This window comes from Gallus gallus, chromosome Z (genome assembly GCF_016699485.2).
Source record: "Gallus gallus isolate bGalGal1 chromosome Z, bGalGal1.mat.broiler.GRCg7b, whole genome shotgun sequence".
NCBI lineage: Eukaryota > Metazoa > Chordata > Aves > Galliformes > Phasianidae > Gallus > Gallus gallus.
Window position 1 is genome coordinate 64,199,252 of NC_052572.1, and position 18,607 is coordinate 64,217,858.

At 41.6% G+C, this 18,607-nt stretch overlaps 1 long non-coding RNA gene across 1 annotated transcript; it reads left to right on the forward strand.

Moving 5' to 3' along the window:
• The first annotated feature begins 2,168 nt into the window (after positions 1-2,168).
• Positions 2,169-17,832, forward strand: LOC121108580. Its single transcript, XR_005843208.2, has 4 exons — positions 2,169-10,373; positions 10,819-10,942; positions 12,095-12,187; positions 12,583-17,832. It is a non-coding gene; the product is annotated as an uncharacterized LOC121108580 (long non-coding RNA).
• Positions 17,833-18,607: the final 775 nt, after the last annotated feature.

Genomic DNA, 18,607 nt, shown 5'->3' on the forward strand with positions numbered 1-18,607 from the left:
ATATCACAGAAAGAATAAAACTGTGTATATTTCAAATGTATACAGCCATACCCTTACTCATTTCTTTCCTGAGTCAGACAACAATTTTTTAAGCTTTCACAAATTAGGCACAGTATTCCACACTGATGTAGTTTATTATGGATAGAAATAAGTGAAATGTGGTGAAAATGAGACCAATGTCTCACCTGCACACCACAGCCAGCAGGTCTGGAAGCATATGCTGGGTACACTGCTACAGAACTCCCAACTCCATTTTTCCAGAACAGTCATAATAAACAGACTGATTAAAAAAAAAAAAAAAAAAAAAAGACCGAAAAATAGGTCAGTGCGATCATCTCAGGCACTACCATGGCATTTTCCAGAAACTTTATGAGAAGACAGTCAGATTTTTGTTAAAGAGCAGCAACAACATTCATGGATTTCTGTTCAGGCAGCTTCAGACGTCCCAAAAACATCAGGAATGTTTTGTTTGTAAAATCACCATTAAAACAGCAACAAGAAGAAACACCCATGGCCATTCCTCAGTTCTATGCAAATTAAGTTTAGAAACACTTAAGATGTATCCCCTTGATCGCCCCAAAATAAGGAAGCTTTTCTATAGAACTGAGGTGTCATGGAGAAGTCAGCCCGTTCTACTGAATGAGAATATTCTTTGCTAGCTTAAGACGAACAGCCCTCTGTCAATATTTAATGTATGTGTTCAGAATGACTTTTTTTTTTTTTTTTTAATGATTAGTGTGGATATATAGCATAGGCACTATTTCATTCAAAAAGTTGGTCAGGATGGGTGGTCTACTGCCAAAAGCACAGCAAGCACAGCGTCTCTACCGTGTTGGCTGCCCTCAGACAGCCCTGTAGTACTTCTCACACAGAATCACAGAATTGCAGGAGTTGGAAGGGACCTCTAGAGATTACTGAGTCCAATCCCCCTGCAAAAGCAGGTTCCCTAGGTGGGCATCCAGATGAGTCTTGAACATCTCCACCTTCTCCCCAGTGCACTAACAGGCATCTTCATTTCAATATTCCTCTTCTCCTGCTCATTCCTTTTCCCATGTTAGGGATGCCAGGGAGGACTGAACCACTGCTGTGTCCTTATCAGACACCACAAGACAGACTCTCAGTTTAGACTGAAAATATGCAGCTTGTTTGGGGCATGGAGAGCAGCAGGATCACTGTGCGGCATGCAGTAATTCTTGTCTTGTGGGACTGTAGCCTGCCAACGCCACGGGGACCACTCACTTGGTAAAAGGTAAACGTGTCCCCTGAGCACCACCTGCACAGGAGCTACACATGACACACATACACATGACCAGCACTCTGCAGACCAATCTCTCAATTTCTAAGGGTTTCTCAGTGCAGATGAGAACACTGCTGCAAGTAGGCTTGCATGCTTGCTGGTCACAAACTGATGCTGTAAAACATAAAATCTGATGTGAATGAGGGGAAGAAAAAGAGCTGTTGTCAGTAGTTTCAATTGCTTTGGTACAGTCTGCTCTCCTTCCTCCCTAAGTCACGACCCTTACATATGTCCACACACAGCTCTGCCAAACAGGCCTGCTGTTTTTAAGAGGACAGCACTGCTGAGGAAATGCACGTTTTGAGCCACACAAAGAGTTAATCTTCCTCCCAAGAAGCCTTCAGAGGGCAGGAAGCCAGCAGCTAACCACCCCCAGAAACTCCCAGCCTGGAGGATCGTGCAGCAGCAACTTCAGGCCACCTTGGTCCAATGTATGGGGAAGGCTCTGCCTCAAGTTTGCAATCTGCCTGGTGATAAGGTGTCAAAATACCCATGTACAAGTACATGTACCTATGTGCTTACACACAAGAACTCCACACACGTGCCTATCTGTGTATCAGTGGGCAAGAACTTCACGCTGTTCCTTGCTCCCCAAATCGCAAGGCAAGGGTGGACATCTTCGTCACCCCTCTTTGTTCGACAGCGGCCACGGCGAAGGGACATCTCCCTACCATCCCTCCAAGGGACACCCGGGGAAGCAGGAAGCCCAGCCGCTCTCCACTCACGTTAACACAAACGTTAACCACCCCGAGGAGAACAGCCGGGCTCCGGGGCAGGGGCACAGCCCAGCACCCCATCCCGCTGAGGTGTTCCCGCCGGCGGGAGGAGCGGCGGCCATTGGCAGCGTTGCAGGGCGCAGCCCGCCTGTGTCAGCACAACTCGCGGGCGGAGGAGAGCGAGGCGAGCGCCGCGCGGGGCCGGCGGGAGGCGGCCGCGGGGACGGAACAGCAAATGCTATTCAGCCCGAGCAGTTTCAAGCCGCCCATGCTGGGGAATTACTGTAGTCTAGCTACGGCTCTGAGCGCTGGCGCTGGCTGTGTGTGCGTGCGCGCGCGCGTGTGTCTGTGTGTGTGTGAGTGCGTGTGCATGCCCAGCTCACATACACGCGTCGGGCGGAACGGAGGTACCGCTGCTCGGGAGGGGGCGGCGGGGGGGCACCCAACTTTCCTCCGGCCCCGCCGCAACTCAGCCCCCCGAGGGGCTCGGACAGTGTGCAAAAAACACACACACACACGCACCTGAAAATAAAAATAAAACACACGCACACACAGAAAAAAAAAAAAAAAAAAGAAGAAGAAGAAGAAGAAAAAAAAAGAAAAAAAGAAACGTATTCTTGGGCAGGCTGACAGCCGGGGTCAAGAAACAGCTGCTGGAGTTAATGTTTCTTCCTCCCGCTCCGTCTGATGGCGGTGCCCTGCCAAGACGAAGTGGGAGCCTGAGCGCGGCTCCTGCCCGACCGGGCTCCGGGGCGCCTGCCCGGCACACGTCGCCCGCCCGCGACCGGGGCACAAGCCGAGCCGGCGCGGGGAGGCAGGAGAGGTCAGGGCGAAACGGAAGGGAAACGTGGGCCCCTCAGCACCCATCCTCCTCCACGGCCTTCTGTGTCCCTGGTCCTGCAGCCGGTCCTGGGCTCAGGTCTTCCCAGGGAGGTGGGCAAAGTTTGTCGGGGTGCGGTGGGCCCGAGGACGCTCTGAGGTGGGCAGCTGAGCAGGTTCTCAACGTGAGAGGAGCAGCTGGGTGTCAGAAGTGTTTGTTTTTGTGCAGGCTCAAGTTGTGAATTTAGGAAATGGGCGATATCTGGCAGTTCCCACTGACTCAGCTGCTCAGCTGCTCAACCTTTTGACCACACACTGGGGATGTAAGAGCTCTACATCTGGGTGTCCTTCTAGAGAAGTTGGGCAGTGTTGGGGAATAGCAACATTGCATTGCTCTGGTTTGCCCCTTAAGGATGAAGCTACACATCTTGTGCCTGCCAGATCCATCCTGCTATCTGCAGAGTTACACCCCAGCACTTCATCATGGCATCACCGCCCCTTACTGCCAGGCTTTACTGAGTTGTGACACAGCCTCATCATGCAAAGAGGTTGCATTGACTCTTATGTATCTTTAGAACATTTCCGCATTTGCCATTGCCACAGAGATGCCTTCTCAAAATGAAATAAATACAAGCATGAGTACTATTGACATCCTGCAAACATGGCTTGCTGGAGGCTCATTAAAAAGCAGAGCTGTCCAGTAAGCCGCAGTGCCTCCTGGCAAGCTGGCCTATTTCATTTCTTCCTTAATTCCCTGTCCAGGATGGTGCACTATTCCAGCCTACTGCTTTATAGTGTTCTGTGAGCTCCACTCTGGCTGCTGCTTTTTCTAGGCTGGTCCACTTTGCTCTTTCAGCTGAATTCTCCACACAGCTCCTTGCCCAACTGCACCGCTTGCTGCTAATTAATGCCTGATTTTTTGCTATCTAAAAAAGATAACACTTTGATTAGGCACACACACACACACACACACGCGCACACACACACACGCACATATACCAACATTAACTCTCCTCTTTCTGAAGACTAACTGGCATGAAATCCAGATGTTGAAAGATTCCCATTGGCTTTAGTGAGATCATGGTTTCACATGTGGCACCCAGAGCTATCCATGTGCCTCTAACACCCATCAAACAGTAATTTCCATTTGCCGTAATTCAGCCTCCTTATTTAATCCCGTAATTCTGATGAAGAACGTGGACGTATTTTGTTATACTAACCATGAACTTTTTCTGAGCCAAATCTTTGCTGTTGCAACCTATACAAAGCTGCATTATGTCTCTTCTTCTTCTTCTTCTTTTCCCAGGCTTTTTTACAACCTCAGAAGAATTAGTATGCATGCTTTTCCTTTTTTAGAGACTTATTTCAAGCATGCAAGTTGCAGTTCATGAGAATTAGCACCATGAGTTTTTCAGCCACCTTCTTTTTTTTCATGCAAGTATTTTCCAAACATTAGCCACTTTGCGTCCAAATCTTTATCAAGCATAAATAACATGGGGCCAGGGACAGTATCTGGAGTTCAGACAAAGAAGAGGTTGGTCCACAAACTCAAAGAAGCTCTAAACTATCATCTCCAAGGATCCAGAAGGTCATGAGAAGAAAAAAGGGCATTTGCTTCTAGATCAAATGGGAGCTGGAAAGAAAGAGTGGTTTTGGCCACAGTCTGTGGAGAAACAAGCCATGACATGTGTAGCTTTAATTCTGCGTTTGGAGGAGCTGTTTGCAGTGGCTTTTTAGCAAGGCTGGAAGGCCTTTGTCCTACAGAAGCCTGCAGAGCAGTCTACGGCTGGGCAGATCCATTTGCAGAGTCAGAATGGTAGATTTGTGAAGAATTGGTGGACTGCATGTAGGCTGTCTAATGCCTGAAGTTGCGCCGTTAGGAACTTGCATGGCATGACTGAAAAGTTATGGGGAAGGGGGGAGGGCACAGGACCCCTTTCAGATCTTTATTTTTGTGCTTTTCTGCCCTAAGAGTTATTCATAACAAAATCATTTTAAGACAGTGTTTGCAAAATATATATGATGTTGTTGATGCACTGGCAGGATGTTTTGTTGATGCACTGGCCAGTGTTTTGGGCACTTCTGTCGGCATGAAGATTGCTCTATCCTCATTTGCTATGCCAATGCTGATTTCATGGCTTGTTGCAGAAAAAAGATTGAGAGCTCCCATTCCCTCATTTGATACACAAGGATGGTGAAACAGCCACTGAAAATGAAAGTTTACACACTTACTACCAGTGAAGGGAAACGTTTTATCAAACCAGATTATTTTAGATGAGAGAACACATAGCCACAATAGGAAACTGAGATCAAGTAGTTCTCGAGTTACACAGAAAGACATTGTTTTTCATGAGTAGCAAGAATATTCAAAACCATAATAGTCAAACAACCAAGTACAGAAGGAGATGGAAAACCTCATGTTCCAGATCATCGTTAAATCTGAGAGAACAACTGAGATAAAGACAGATACCAGGCTGATTACTGTGGATCTTTTCTGAGAATTCCTTGAAATTGTATTGGAAACGTCTGATTCTAGCAGCTACTGATACAGAAGACCTGAAGAGAGGAGGACACCTAATCCTTAAACAGTACTCCTAAGTTTGATTGGAGCTAAGAAGAAATTGCAAATTAATGAGTTGTTCCAAACTGTATAGTCACTTTCATCTGTTGGAAGAGACCTACCAGGGAGACATACTCCTGCAATTGCATTTGTTGGTACTCGTGACTTGTGTTTCTCAAACCAAGGGACTGGAATTTACCCACTTTACATCCACCAAAACATTTATTTTCACAGCAGGATCTTGTTTTACAAAGCCTTTATTTCTGTGGCTAAGAAGTCAATCGTCTCTGTTTTGGGAAAGTGACGTTCTCACTTCCACTGTGACACTGTTCAGCCTGATTCCCCTAGGACACAATGCATGGTCAAGCCGCTGCAGGGTAAGCTGGCACATGAATTTACAAGACTGTATGCATGCGTACAAGGAGGGCTAGGCTGCCTTGAGTTACCTTGCTTTATCCTCACACGCACAAGCAGTTACCATGGAGGAGGCAGCATATTTTAAATCCACCTCTCACCACTAAACTAGTGCTGCATGCTCAGTGCTCCCGTATCATTCCACCAACACCAACTTGCTCTTGTGTCCATAGATTTGTCTCCTGCTGGCTTTCGTTCTGTAGCTGGATCCAGAAGTTGAAATTTTGTCTGTTCTTTTGGGCTGAAATCAGTCCCCAGCATCGATTGGTACAGCAGAGAAGGCACAGCTGGCCAAATGGTGTGTTGTTCTTCCATTCTCCCGGGGCTATCCCCTCAAGAGAAGATGGCAAAATGTGTATTCAGGTGCAGCAGAGTAATTGTGCTGACGGACTGCCTGGAGATAGCACCTCAAGGAACATAAGTGCTTTGTACTGCCACCACATGTATTTCCCTCAAGGTTTAAGCATCCCTCCTCATCCCCATCCTTCATTCCTCGCTGCGTGCCACATTGTGCTGGCACAGCTGTTTGCCTGGCCGTGGGTGGCACAGGGGTGGGACGAAGCAGCTGGAGGGGTCCGATGGCTGCTCCTGCAGCTCTGCCACCATGAGTGCAGCCCTGGCAAGAATCCCTGCAAGGTGCTTGAGGGGCAAGACCTTCCACATTCAGGCCCTGTCCGAGCCACCCCCGTATTATTTTGAATGTTGGGTAGGTGATAGCTGCAGTATTTCAGATGGCACTGTATGGAAATTAATAGTAAATGTTGGCTTACTCCTGGCTACTGCAATATATCAGTTTTCATTAGAAATGTAACATAAACTGGAAGTACTGAAAAACAGCAACAGAAGCAATTATGCATGTGATCATTGCAGAGAGTTTGAAAATCATGCTTCAATAACGCCTGAGTAGAGAGAAAGCAAATTCTTCCACATAAATATGATTTGCTTTTGCTAAGTGATGGCAATTATCAGTGGCATTAAAATATATTATTTTGATATTTTTCACATAATTTTGTGACAGTGAGATTTCTGCATTATAAACAGCATCTTCTGCTAATCTTAAAAGCACCACCATTCTCTAGCTAGTAGCGCTCTGCAAAAATCTCAGAAAATAGGAGCTTTTCTCCCAGATTTTTAGAAAATTTCCTGCAAAAGCTTCCAAATCTAGACCATATCATCTAAAGAAAAAAGAAAGAAAGAAAGAAAGAAAGAAAGAAAAGAAATTAATTAATAAAAGTTCCTCTTAATATTTTATCCAGAGAAAGCACTTAAAGGGCTTTCAGGAGACAAAGATTTTCATGCAGCTGATGATTCAATGGAATCAAAATATGCTTTTTTTTCCTTTTCTTTCTTTCTTTACAAACATCTGGTGGAAAATGTGCTTTCATAAGATGCTGAAACACTCTCCTAAATCCCACCAAATTTTTCATAATAGCTTCTCTAAGGATCAGTGGAGCTTCAGTAACCCAGGGAATTTTAATACTACTAAACAGCAGAAATGTTCACATTTAAAATTATTTGCTCAAAAATGGGCCTTATTTTAACAAACATTCCAAGAAGCATCCAGAGGTTGCCCAGATATTTTATATTTTTTTCAATAGAGTTCTTGATGACATTTGGTAAAATTGCATTACTTTAATGATATCTCTGTGACCTCAGCCAAATGGGTGCTTCAGATTTCCCCTTTGCCACTGCAATATGCAGCAGTTGAGCAAAAGGTACTTACTTGGCGGCGGATAAGAAAGGCCTCCCGAAAGCAACCTACATGCCTATTTATCTTATCTAGGCCTCTGTCCTTCCTGATTGTGATTCAGGCATTCCTCTGTATCTCAGTCTGGCCCCCTTGAACAAGTTCTTCCATGCAAAGGCTCCTTTCCAAGATACTTTCCAAGTCTGCTTGATCTGTGTTTGTTGGCCCTTTCCTTTCCTGCTTTAAGCCACCTGCAGATTAGCAGGAGAGGAGGAACATTCTTTAAAAATGTTACGATTTGTCTTTGTTAGTTGTGATAGCATAGGCTTGCAACCTCAGTTATGTGGACATCATTTCAGAAATCATGAGAATTTGTAACAAGAGTCCATGCCTTAGAAGAAAAGTTCAGCTAAAAGGTGTGGAAGTAGGATAGGTATGGATATTCCTGATGGATTCATAGGACACTCAAGAAGGAGAATGCAGCCCTCTGCTCAATATGTTAGAATTCGGTACAGCAAAAAGTGCGGGGATTAACAGGAAGCTCTGAAAGTCTCAGTGCGTGCTCAAAACTGCAAGTTAATTGGCATAGCAGGCACTTGTTCAAGTAATTTACATGACTTGAATATTAATATGTAAGGGTATAACTTGCTCAGGAAGGGTAGGGAGGGCAAAAGAGAGGTAGTGTTTTATTGCACTTCTGGATCATACAACTCTTGTTCTAAGGCCCAGGGTGAGAAAGAAGAGAGATGGGTTATAAGTCTGTGGGTAAAAGTAGCAGAAAAAAATGAGGGCATTGTCACAGTGCAGGCCTTTGTATGCCACTGAACCATGAAGATTAAGTGAGTGAAGTTTCTGAAAGCTGATGAAATTCTTTGAAAGCACCAGGCTTGGTGAAATGCAAAAATTTAACTCTTCTGGACACGTGGTAGGAAACCAGAAAAATAGGAGACAAGCAAATTCTAGAAATGTAATGTATTGGAAATAATTTTATACAGCTTGGGGGAAAGAAAAGAAAGGGAAGAAGAAGTTAAGCAGTTGTGGATTTTTTTCAAGCCAACCAGCTGAAACTGGTTGAGAACATGAAGGTGTGAGGCATGTTGGGTGAGACTGACCACTGAATGTCCTTCAGGAAGGAAAAAAAATACCAAAACCAACAGATTTTAAGAACAAATTATTTAATAAATTCGTGGAATCGGAAAGACCTTTTATAAGAAAGAAACTCTGAGATATCCTATAGATCTGGCAGTTCATTAAAAAATATATTCTAAAGGCAGGACTGTAGACTCGTCCAGTGTGGAAGTGTATTAAGAATCAAATGTAGCTAAATAGTGACTTCATATAGTCATAAAATCATTTGAGTTGGAAGAAACCGTTAAAGGTCATCTAATCCAACACCGCTGCAATGAACAGGGACATCGACAGGTATATATATATATGTGTGTGTGTATATATAAAAATATAAAATCATGGAAGTGAATGAAAAGAACTAAAACAAACAAACAAACAAAGGCAGCTAATGAGGAACACAAAGTGTAGCAGGAATGTATTCTAAAGATATTGTAACGGGAAGGAAGAAAATCAAGGAGAAAATTAGTCTACTTATCAAAAGAGAGAAGATACCAATACTAAAAAGGACAGTGCTTTTTTTATTTCCAGCTGAAAGACAACAACAAAGCCCACGATTAAACAACACAAAGTAATTAATACCAAATATAGAAGTAAGAACTGAGATTACAGTTGGCAGAGGAGAAAATCACAGAAACCTTAATACCATGAGATGCATCCAAATGGTCTGCATTTCATGCAATTCAGGCTAAGTATTACATGGAGATCAAGCCATGGTAAGTAGCAGCATTACTGCTAGTTACTCCTGAGAGCCCATGATGGATGGCTGAGGCTCTGGACTGCTGATAACAGGGAAATCAGTGAGTGAGGCAAAAATCCCCAAAGTTCAGCCATCATAACTTCAATCTTGGAAGTCTTGGATTCATTCAACTACTTATGAGGCTCTAAAAGATAACAAAGGGAAAAGTAGCAAACAACATGAATTTGTCAAGAGCAAATCATGTCAAACAGATCTAATTTTCTTCCATGACTGAGTAATGGGCATCAAGAATAGGAAGCAGTAGACAGATACAACATTTTGGTGAGTTTTTGTCACTGTGTCATATAATTCCCATATGTAAACGTGGCTACGTGAAGCTGCTGTTATGTGGTAAACAGCTTACAGAGATGTATTTAGAGAGCATAGGTATCACAGATTCTTTATCAAATTAGGGATACCAATCATATGGGGTTTCACGATGGTCTTTTCTGGTCTAATGCTATGTAACAGTCTCAGTGATTACTTAGATGACAGAATAGAAAATATTTTCTAATCTAAAGAGAACAGCAAATGTAGGGCAGCTGCAGTCATGTTCAAGGACACATTATAATTCAAAATAGTGTTTAAAAAATAGAAAAAAAATCTGAAAAACAAGGATAGCTGCAAAATTTCACTTACAGGCAGTAACACAGTTACGCAGAATAAGGACAGATGTTGTACTGCAGGAAGAAATAAAGATGTAATAAAATGAAGTTTAAGGAGGCTCGAAATCCTCAGACTGATACAGAAAGAGGCAGGCATTGTTAATAGATATGTGTCTGGAGGGGTCTTCTGTGAGATGTGCAGAGTGCTCCTTTTGCTTTATCCAGTGCTCCACCACTTGATGACTATGGAGAAGGAATAAAGAGAAGAGAAGAGCAGTGAGAATGAGGTCTAGGAAATACCATACCTGAAGAAAGGGTAGAGGAAATGGGGTTGCATACTCTACACAGAAGAAGATAGAGAGAAATACAGTTAGAGACTTCAAATGCCTCAGAAGTAGCTGTTCAAGAACGGTAATCCACATCTGTCAATGGATTAAAAAGGGGAAAGACTGTTTACAAGGGTGGATAGTGATAGGACAAGGGAAATGGTTTTAAATTAAGACAGGGGAGGTTTAGGTTAGATATTATGAGGAAGTTCTTCACACAGAGGGTGGTGACACACTGGCACAGGTTGCCCAAGGAGGTTGTGGATGCCCCATCCCTGGAGGCGTTCAAAGCCAGGCTGGATGTGGCTCTGGGCAGCCTGGTCTGGTGGTTGGCGACCCTGCACATAGCAGGGGTTTGAAACTAGGTGATCATCGTGGTCCTTTTCAACCAGGCCATTCTATGATTCTATGATTTAACTCCAGTTAGGGAGGTATAGATTAGATATTAAGAAAATATTTCTAGCAGTAAGGCCAGAGGAACACGGGGAGAGATAGCCTAGTATCACATCTTCACCACTGGACTTTTCCAGGATGAAAGTGGACAGACCAGAAATACAGGATGCTATGTTTGGAACTGAATATTCACGGAGACACTGCTTCAAAGGAAGATAGCCCGTGTATTTCCTACGACCTGTGGAACTGAACTACTTTAAGGTACTGTGGGAGAGATGAGGGTAGGCAGGACAATATGTCTTCAGCTGCCTGTTTTGTTTTGTTTTGTTTTGTTTTGTTTTGTTTTGTTTTGTTTTGTTTTGTTTTCTCTAGTTATTTTCCTTTGGGTTAAACTAATATAATCATAAAATGTTAGAGTAACCAGAGCAACATACAGGAGCTACTGCAAAGTGTTTCCAAATCCGTTACAGCCCAGTGAGTGATGCAAGTTAAAATTTAAGAAGTTATATGTTCATTTTTTCCCATACTGATTCTGAGGTTTTAATAAATTTACCTGAGCAAATGCAGCGGTTTTATTTAATCTGGTTATATTAGTCTCATATGAGTGCTGCAGATCTCTACAGCTCCTTCTCATTGACTGTGGTATATGTATTAATGAATAAAAAATTGATGAGCTTTAGGCCTTCTTCCTTGCTTCCTTTCCTCTCTCCCATCAATGACTCAAGCAATGAGCTAATAGAAACATTACTGAGAAACAGAAACCTTCAAGTAAGTAATTGCCAGGCTGCTGCAGAGGGTGGAAACATATGGATGGACTGGAGAGCACTATGAGGTGCTGGGAAAAATACCCAGGTGAAGGGAATTCACTGAAGGACAAAAGCATGTTTGCTGTTACAAAATTTAATTTTTAATTTTCAGTGTTTGTGACACTTTACTGATGTTCAGTGAGAGTCGTTATTAAAACATATTTTGTCTCTGGTGTCCACAAACAAATTATATGTGTAGAGCCATAAGCCACAAATATTTAGTCTGCTGCCTTTCTTGAATCAGGTAGTGGCTAAAGTTTGTAATCCTGCAAGATTTGCCTGTGAGGAGGAAAACGGATGTGGGAGCTGGCAACTCCAACATCATCCTGTTTATTTACCAAGTGTGTACACAAGATGAATGGAAAAAAAAAGAGTGTTTCTTGACTTTTCCTGTGCACTGCTCTGCGAGTATCCCTGGCACCGTGTTCCAGGGTCCTTCCCTGTGCTTAGCTTCCCTACTTCTTTGCCCACTGCATTTGTAGACATAAGAGCAAAAACAACAGATTTCTGATTCAACCCAACCTCCATTGCCTCCTTTGCTTTAAGTATATAGGCTCCTGTACTGGCAACGCAGTACAGCCTTAATGTGTGCCTGTGTTCTTCACAGTGTCATCTGTTGTGTGGATTACCTGGTTGTGCAATGGACCTTAGCAGCTTCTTTACATTTATACTTCATGGAAGATGCCTCTCCAATTGACCAGTAAGCTATGTTTAAATGAACCAATAATTTCATGTGTTGCTCATATTTGGGTGTGTCTCAGAACTATTTGCAACAATTATAAAAAGTGTTGGGAGTTATGCGGGTTCAGGCAAATATACCTGCACTGTTCACCTTGGGCACGATCCAAAGCTCACTGAAGTTGGTGGAAGTATCTCTGGTGATGTCAGTGGGCTCTGGATCGGGACCAAGGCTTCTCCAGCCTTTACTCAGATCTTACTCTGGCAATTCTCCCATTGAAGTCAATGAGATTATTCACTGGGATAATAGAGCTCACTGTCAGGAAGATTTTAATGATATTCAACCTACATTTTCCATGTCTTCATATCACCCCATTACTCCTAGTTATATCTCATTATCTTCTTTTTTTTTCTCAGGGACCCAGCCCTAACCTTCTTAGTCAAGCAAAACTCACACTGGCTTCGATTAAGGAAGCAAGAGCTGACTGTGATCTTTGCTGTTTGGAGGCTGCTGTTGCAGCCCCCCATTATGTCATCATATAGGCAATCCACACATGGTATTTTTGCTTGCAAAGACTGCACTATTGAGCCTATGGCAGTACAGAAGAGCAGAGAAAAATGAAAAGATTTGTCAGTATAATTTCAAGACATACAGTAGTATGAATTTTTAAATAACATTTGATCTTATACAAATATTTTATCATCTATCAGGCGTACATCCTCACAGCTATATAAAAATTTGTATTAAAATTATTGTAAGTAATTTCTTTGATGAAGAACTCAACATCTGTGGTTTAGAATAGCTTTATAATTTTCTGTGCACAAGACGGATAACATGATACTTCTTTCTCAATAATCATTTATTATGTATAATTTGAGCTTTTTGAGTGGTTGGACCGCACCGTGTCCTAAATTACCAAAAGTTAAATACTTCTTATGTATATTAAAAATGGTTATTTTCTACATAGTTTTCTCTAAATTTGTATTAAGAGATTGCTTTTTGTTTAGAATTAAGACATTATATAAGACACCGATCTTCATGCAAACATTTTTTGTCACACATATATTCTGCTAGCTTAAAAAGTTAAGCTCGGGGATTTGGTCTCTGATCCTCCAGAGAAAAGTGTAGAAAAGTCCTTTCTGCCCTATCCAGTCTCTAATTAAAAGAGCACTATGATGGGACACTCCCAAGGCAAGCTGGTTTGTGTGGTACTTATGGCTAAAGAACTAAAACCTGAGTGCATCAATACATAGAAGCATTGAGCCCCATATCTCACTGGCTCAACTGGTTGTTGTGCCATTGCCAGTTTGTAAAGTTTTTGGAACAAGAGCCCTCTTTTTGTCTGCATTCATACAGAAATGGACACTCTGTGACATGGATTTTATAGTAATTTAGTCATACTAACAACAATACTGATGATAAATAAAATTGGGAATACTAATGAAAAGAAAGTGTGTATGGACATCATATAGTACATTACAAGTATGTTCCCAATCCTGCTACAGTGTGCTTCCCTGCTCTGTTCTGGAGAAACAGAATTAATTCCTTTGGCATAGATATGTGGGACACCCTTGCAAATACATGATTTTGCCAGTTAGAGCTTTAACTATATCCAAGTAGCCTTGGCAAATAACTTTTTTTTTGTATAAATCCTAGGTTTTGCAGGTTCTCTATCGCATGCTAGTAATTAATCTTTGTAGATTTATCTGTGTATTTCCTTTGCTATTAGTTATATTCATTTCTCAGCAAATGCCCAGAGATCGCATTTATCAAGATGAAAAATGTGAAACTATTGCATGCTGTGTGTCCATCATTACTGTCCCTGTTTGCCCTTCCCACTCCACTGTGATGTGGGTGTACGGCAAATGGAGGTTCAGCTCTCAGGTGACTGTTCAGACCTATTTGTTTAGCAGGATAAAAGAAAACACTCAATTGCTTTTGTAGTTATGCATTTCTCCAGGAATGTTCTGCTCAAATAAATAGAATATATTCAGGCGGCGTTTATTCATCAACTGAAGAATGTCACTTCTTTATTCTAGCCCATCTCTCTTTTGCAGACATGAGGTAGCACAGAAAACTAAGAGGTAAAATTGCACTAAAGAATGGCTTGAAGAGTGACGTATCTTCATTATCTGTTTTAGTTCAAATTGGTTTGCTCTTGAAGTGCATCTACTAATTATCCTAAGGTACCGTTCTTTTGTTTGTATTGTGAAGCATGCAGATTGGACTTCTTTTGGACTAAGCTAACCCAGGTTGGATCTCAGGAAAAATTTCTTCTCAGAAATGAAGTGGTCAGACATTGGAACAGGCTGTGCAGGGAGGTGGTGGAGTTGCTGTCCCTGGAGGTCTTTAAGAAGAAGGTAGATGTGGCAGTGAATGACGTGATCTAGTGGGCTTGATGTTGGTGTGTATGGGTCGACAGATGGACTAGATAATCTTAGAGATCTTTTCCAATCTTAGTCATTCCATAATTTTGTGAAAAGACATAAACTAGGAGCCCACCCAACTTGTTTCAATAGAAGCTTGTGGGATCAGACTTGAGTTAGTCTTATGTGAAATCCCCCCAAAATATCACGTGGACACTGGATCATCAGCAACATGACAAACACAGTTGCTCTGTATATCTTTCCCTGCAGTGCACTAAATCAGATGTACCCTTGGCTGCCCATTCAAAGAGATGAGTCCTGTAATGTAATTTCTACCATGTTTCTCCCACCCAGTTTCCTGGCATTTAACCCGGTTCTTTCCTGACCACATGGTGCAACTCTTTCAGTAATGTGCATTAGACAGAAAGTTGATGAATGAGGAGAAAAGCTCGTCCTGGAAGTCCAAGCACTATCTTAGATTGTATGCACAACTGCCTGGCAAGGGAGAAGGGATGAAGCTCACCTCTGCAGCCTGAATATCCTTTATGAGAATGGTAACTCCAGGTCGTTCAGAAACAAAATCAGCTTTGATTAGATTATCATTTATTTACAACAAGTGAAATTTGTCACATTAATCTATAATTTGTGTATGTGTTTTTGTTTTTGTGTGTTTTTGTTGTTGTTGTTGTTGTTTATTTTTCGTAGCTACACTCTTCTGTGTCATATATTAAAAAATGTCCTGTTAAATTCAGGCATGTTTGAAAAGCATCTGATTTTGTAATCAGCATGATGTGAGTACTATTTTTATCTGATATCATATGGGTTTCACACAAAGATGGATGTTGGACTGTCAACATCTCTCGTTTCCATTAACCTTCTTTTCCTCATTAATAAGTGACCCAGAGCACTAAGAGCCACCCATGAATTCAAGCAAATAAAGCAATCCCCTTTTCTAGACCCAGCACTTTTTGCTGCACTGAGCCCTCACAGAGTAAGCAGCAACATGTCTGCTGGAAAATACAACTCTACACACAGCAGCTTTTTACTGCATTTCCTTGCTTTCAGCCACTGTCACCCTAATACAATAACCTAATCCATGAATACTAAAATCCCTGCAATATCCCAATCCTGAAAAATTAGCAAAAAAAAAACCAAAAAACCAAGAAACACATATATATATAAACACAGTGATAATAGAACACAAATGATAAGCATGTATATTTAGCATAACAGATCCCACTATCATTATCTATTATATATTCTTCCCAATTCAGACCAGTTTTGTAAATCTCAACTGTGAGGCTTATCTGATTAAACAGAAAAGCTATGGCAAAAAACAATGCACAAAAATGTTTGTAATGTAATATGAAAATGGTGTTTGGGATCTTAATACGCTGTAATTGACCACAGAATTTTTCAGTGAAATGATAATTTGGCATTAGAATTGTGCAGTACTTAAATAATATAATTTTGATAATGACAGTAAAATACAATTTCAGTAATGCAAGTGAATCATAAACTTGAACAATATTTCTCATTCAAATGAAGTTTGCAATATGTCTGAATGCTATAACTACTGTACATTTTAAAAAGAACTCTGTCATGAACTGTTATTAAACATTACTATATTTCAAATATACAGCAACAACTGGTGAAGTTACAATGCAAGCATAGAAAAAACATGTTACATTTATTTGGGAAATAATGAATCCTGTGGGAGCAAGTCAAACTCCTTTCTCTAGACAGTTTTGTTATAGACTTTTTAAAGAGCTGAACTTTGAGAACTCTTCACTCATATTTAGCTGAAAACTGAAACTGTGATTGGTTTTGACCTTCTGAAGATAAACATTAATTCCCATGGATTCTCATGGTTCCCATTTCTTGTTGCAGTATTCATGGTTCCGACACAAAGGGGGCTAATCTGCTGGGGATCTGATCAGAATGAATTTTTTTCTCACATTGAAAGCCATTCTTTATTTGTGGCATTCTCCCTGTGGCTTTTTCACAGCTGCTTGTGCAAGAAGTAGCATTGCACTGACAGTGACGTACCACAGAAGATACATGGACTGGTTGGCATGAGGCAGGCAACCCACATCACTTCTGCAAGCAAGTTCTTTGAGTTTTTTAATCTTTAAATCTTTAATCTTTGCACCCACTGCAGGGATCCTTGCGTAAGCTTAGGTAAGGAGTAGGTAGAACGCTACTTGCCTTGTGACTCTTTTATGTGTGCACGTGTCCGCATTGCTTCCCTACACGGTCATCCGGTTGGAAGCAGTTCCATCTCCTTTGTCTATGGTGGCAGCTGCCAGATACCATACTGAACACTCTGTCACATTTTGTCAAACATATGTTTGAAGTTTTATATCTAGGTTGTTCCAAAAGTAATGCCTCCTATTTATTCCCATGGAAACTACAGTGGATAGAAGGAGCACAATAACACCATTTGATAGAGCAGACTTTCAGCTATGAAACACTGTTTTTCAACACAGTCACCACCATTAGCTGTAGGTTTCAACCACCAATGTACAAGAGCCTGCATGCTGCACTTGTAACAATCTGACCCAGTGGACGTGATCCACTACCACTGTCACGACGGCTGGAACACACCAGCCACCGCCTGACTGTGCTCACATCCACTGGTTGGTCTCCTTAAACATTCAGCAAGCACCAGTGAATGTCAGTAGGTGCTATTTTTTTCCTCACGGAGAAATTCAGTGACACACCTTTGCCTCACAAGCACTTCCATGTCAGACCCCATTTTGTCAGACTGCCCCTCTTCTGCCATCTGTCACATGGCAACAGCAGGTAACAGGAAGGTTCACCCTCTACTGCCATTCCACCACCGTCTGCCTCTGATGTTGTAAGCCAACATCATAAAATGGAAGGCATTACTTTTGGAGCAACCCATATAATATCAGATAAAAATAGTACTCACATCATATTCTCTTATATATATAATGTTCCCTTATGCTGCTACATTTCATTTGCAAAGATAGGGTTTATATACTGTAAATTTTACTTCTTAACCAAAAATACATTATCCTGGAAGCAAATTGAGTGAAGTGTTCTCAATGTGCCTGTAATTTCTTTGCAATTGTGTGAGGTGTGAAATTCACTTGACTGTTCTTAGTGAAGGATCTGAAGGGTGGGAGATAAAAAAATTGTTTTACTCCTGCCAAGCAAGCACAGAGAAGTATAGATTATGTATGTCATTTCTGGAAAGAAGATGGAGGAGCTGTGCTTCCAAAAGACATCCTTAGGCTCAAAGAAAAATGAAAGGACCTAAGACCAATCTTTTTCTTTTCTTTTCTTTTCTTTTCTTTTCTTTTCTTTTCTTTTCTTTTCTTTTCTTTTCTTTTCTTTTCTTTTCTTTTCTTTTCTTTCCTTTCCTTTCCTTTCCTTTCCTTTCCTTTCCTTTCCTTTCCTTTCCTTTCCTTTCCTTTCCTTTCCTTTCCTTTCCTTTCCTTTCCTTTCCTTTCCTTTCCTTTCCTTTCCTTTCCTTTCCTTTCCTTTCCTTTCCTTTCCTTTCCTTTCCTTTCCTTTCCTTTCCTTTCCTTTCCTTTCCTTTCCTTTCCTTTCCTTTCCTTTCCTTTCCTTTCCTTTCCTTTCCTTTCCTTTCCTTTCCTTTCCTTTCCTTTCCTTTCCTTTCCTTTCCTTTCCTTTCCTTTCCTTTCCTTTCCTTTCCTTTCCTTTCCTTTCCTTTCCTTTCCTTTCCTTTCCTTTCCTTTCCTTTCCTTTCCTTTCCTTTCCTTTCCTTTCCTTTCCTTTCCTTTCCTTTCCTTTCCTTTCCTTTCCTTTCCTTTCCTTTCCTTTCCTTTCCTTTCCTTTCCTTTCCTTTCCTTTCCTTTCCTTTCCTTTCCTTTCCTTTCCTTTCCTTTCCTTTCCTTTCCTTTCCTTTCCTTTCCTTTCCTTTCCTTTCCTTTCCTTTCCTTTCCTTTCCTTTCCTTTCCTTTCCTTTCCTTTCCTTTCCTTTCCTTTCCTTTCCTTTCCTTTCCTTTCCTTTCCTTTCCTTTCCTTTCCTTTCCTTTCCTTTCCTTTCCTTTCCTTTCCTTTCCTTTCCTTTCCTTTCCTTTCC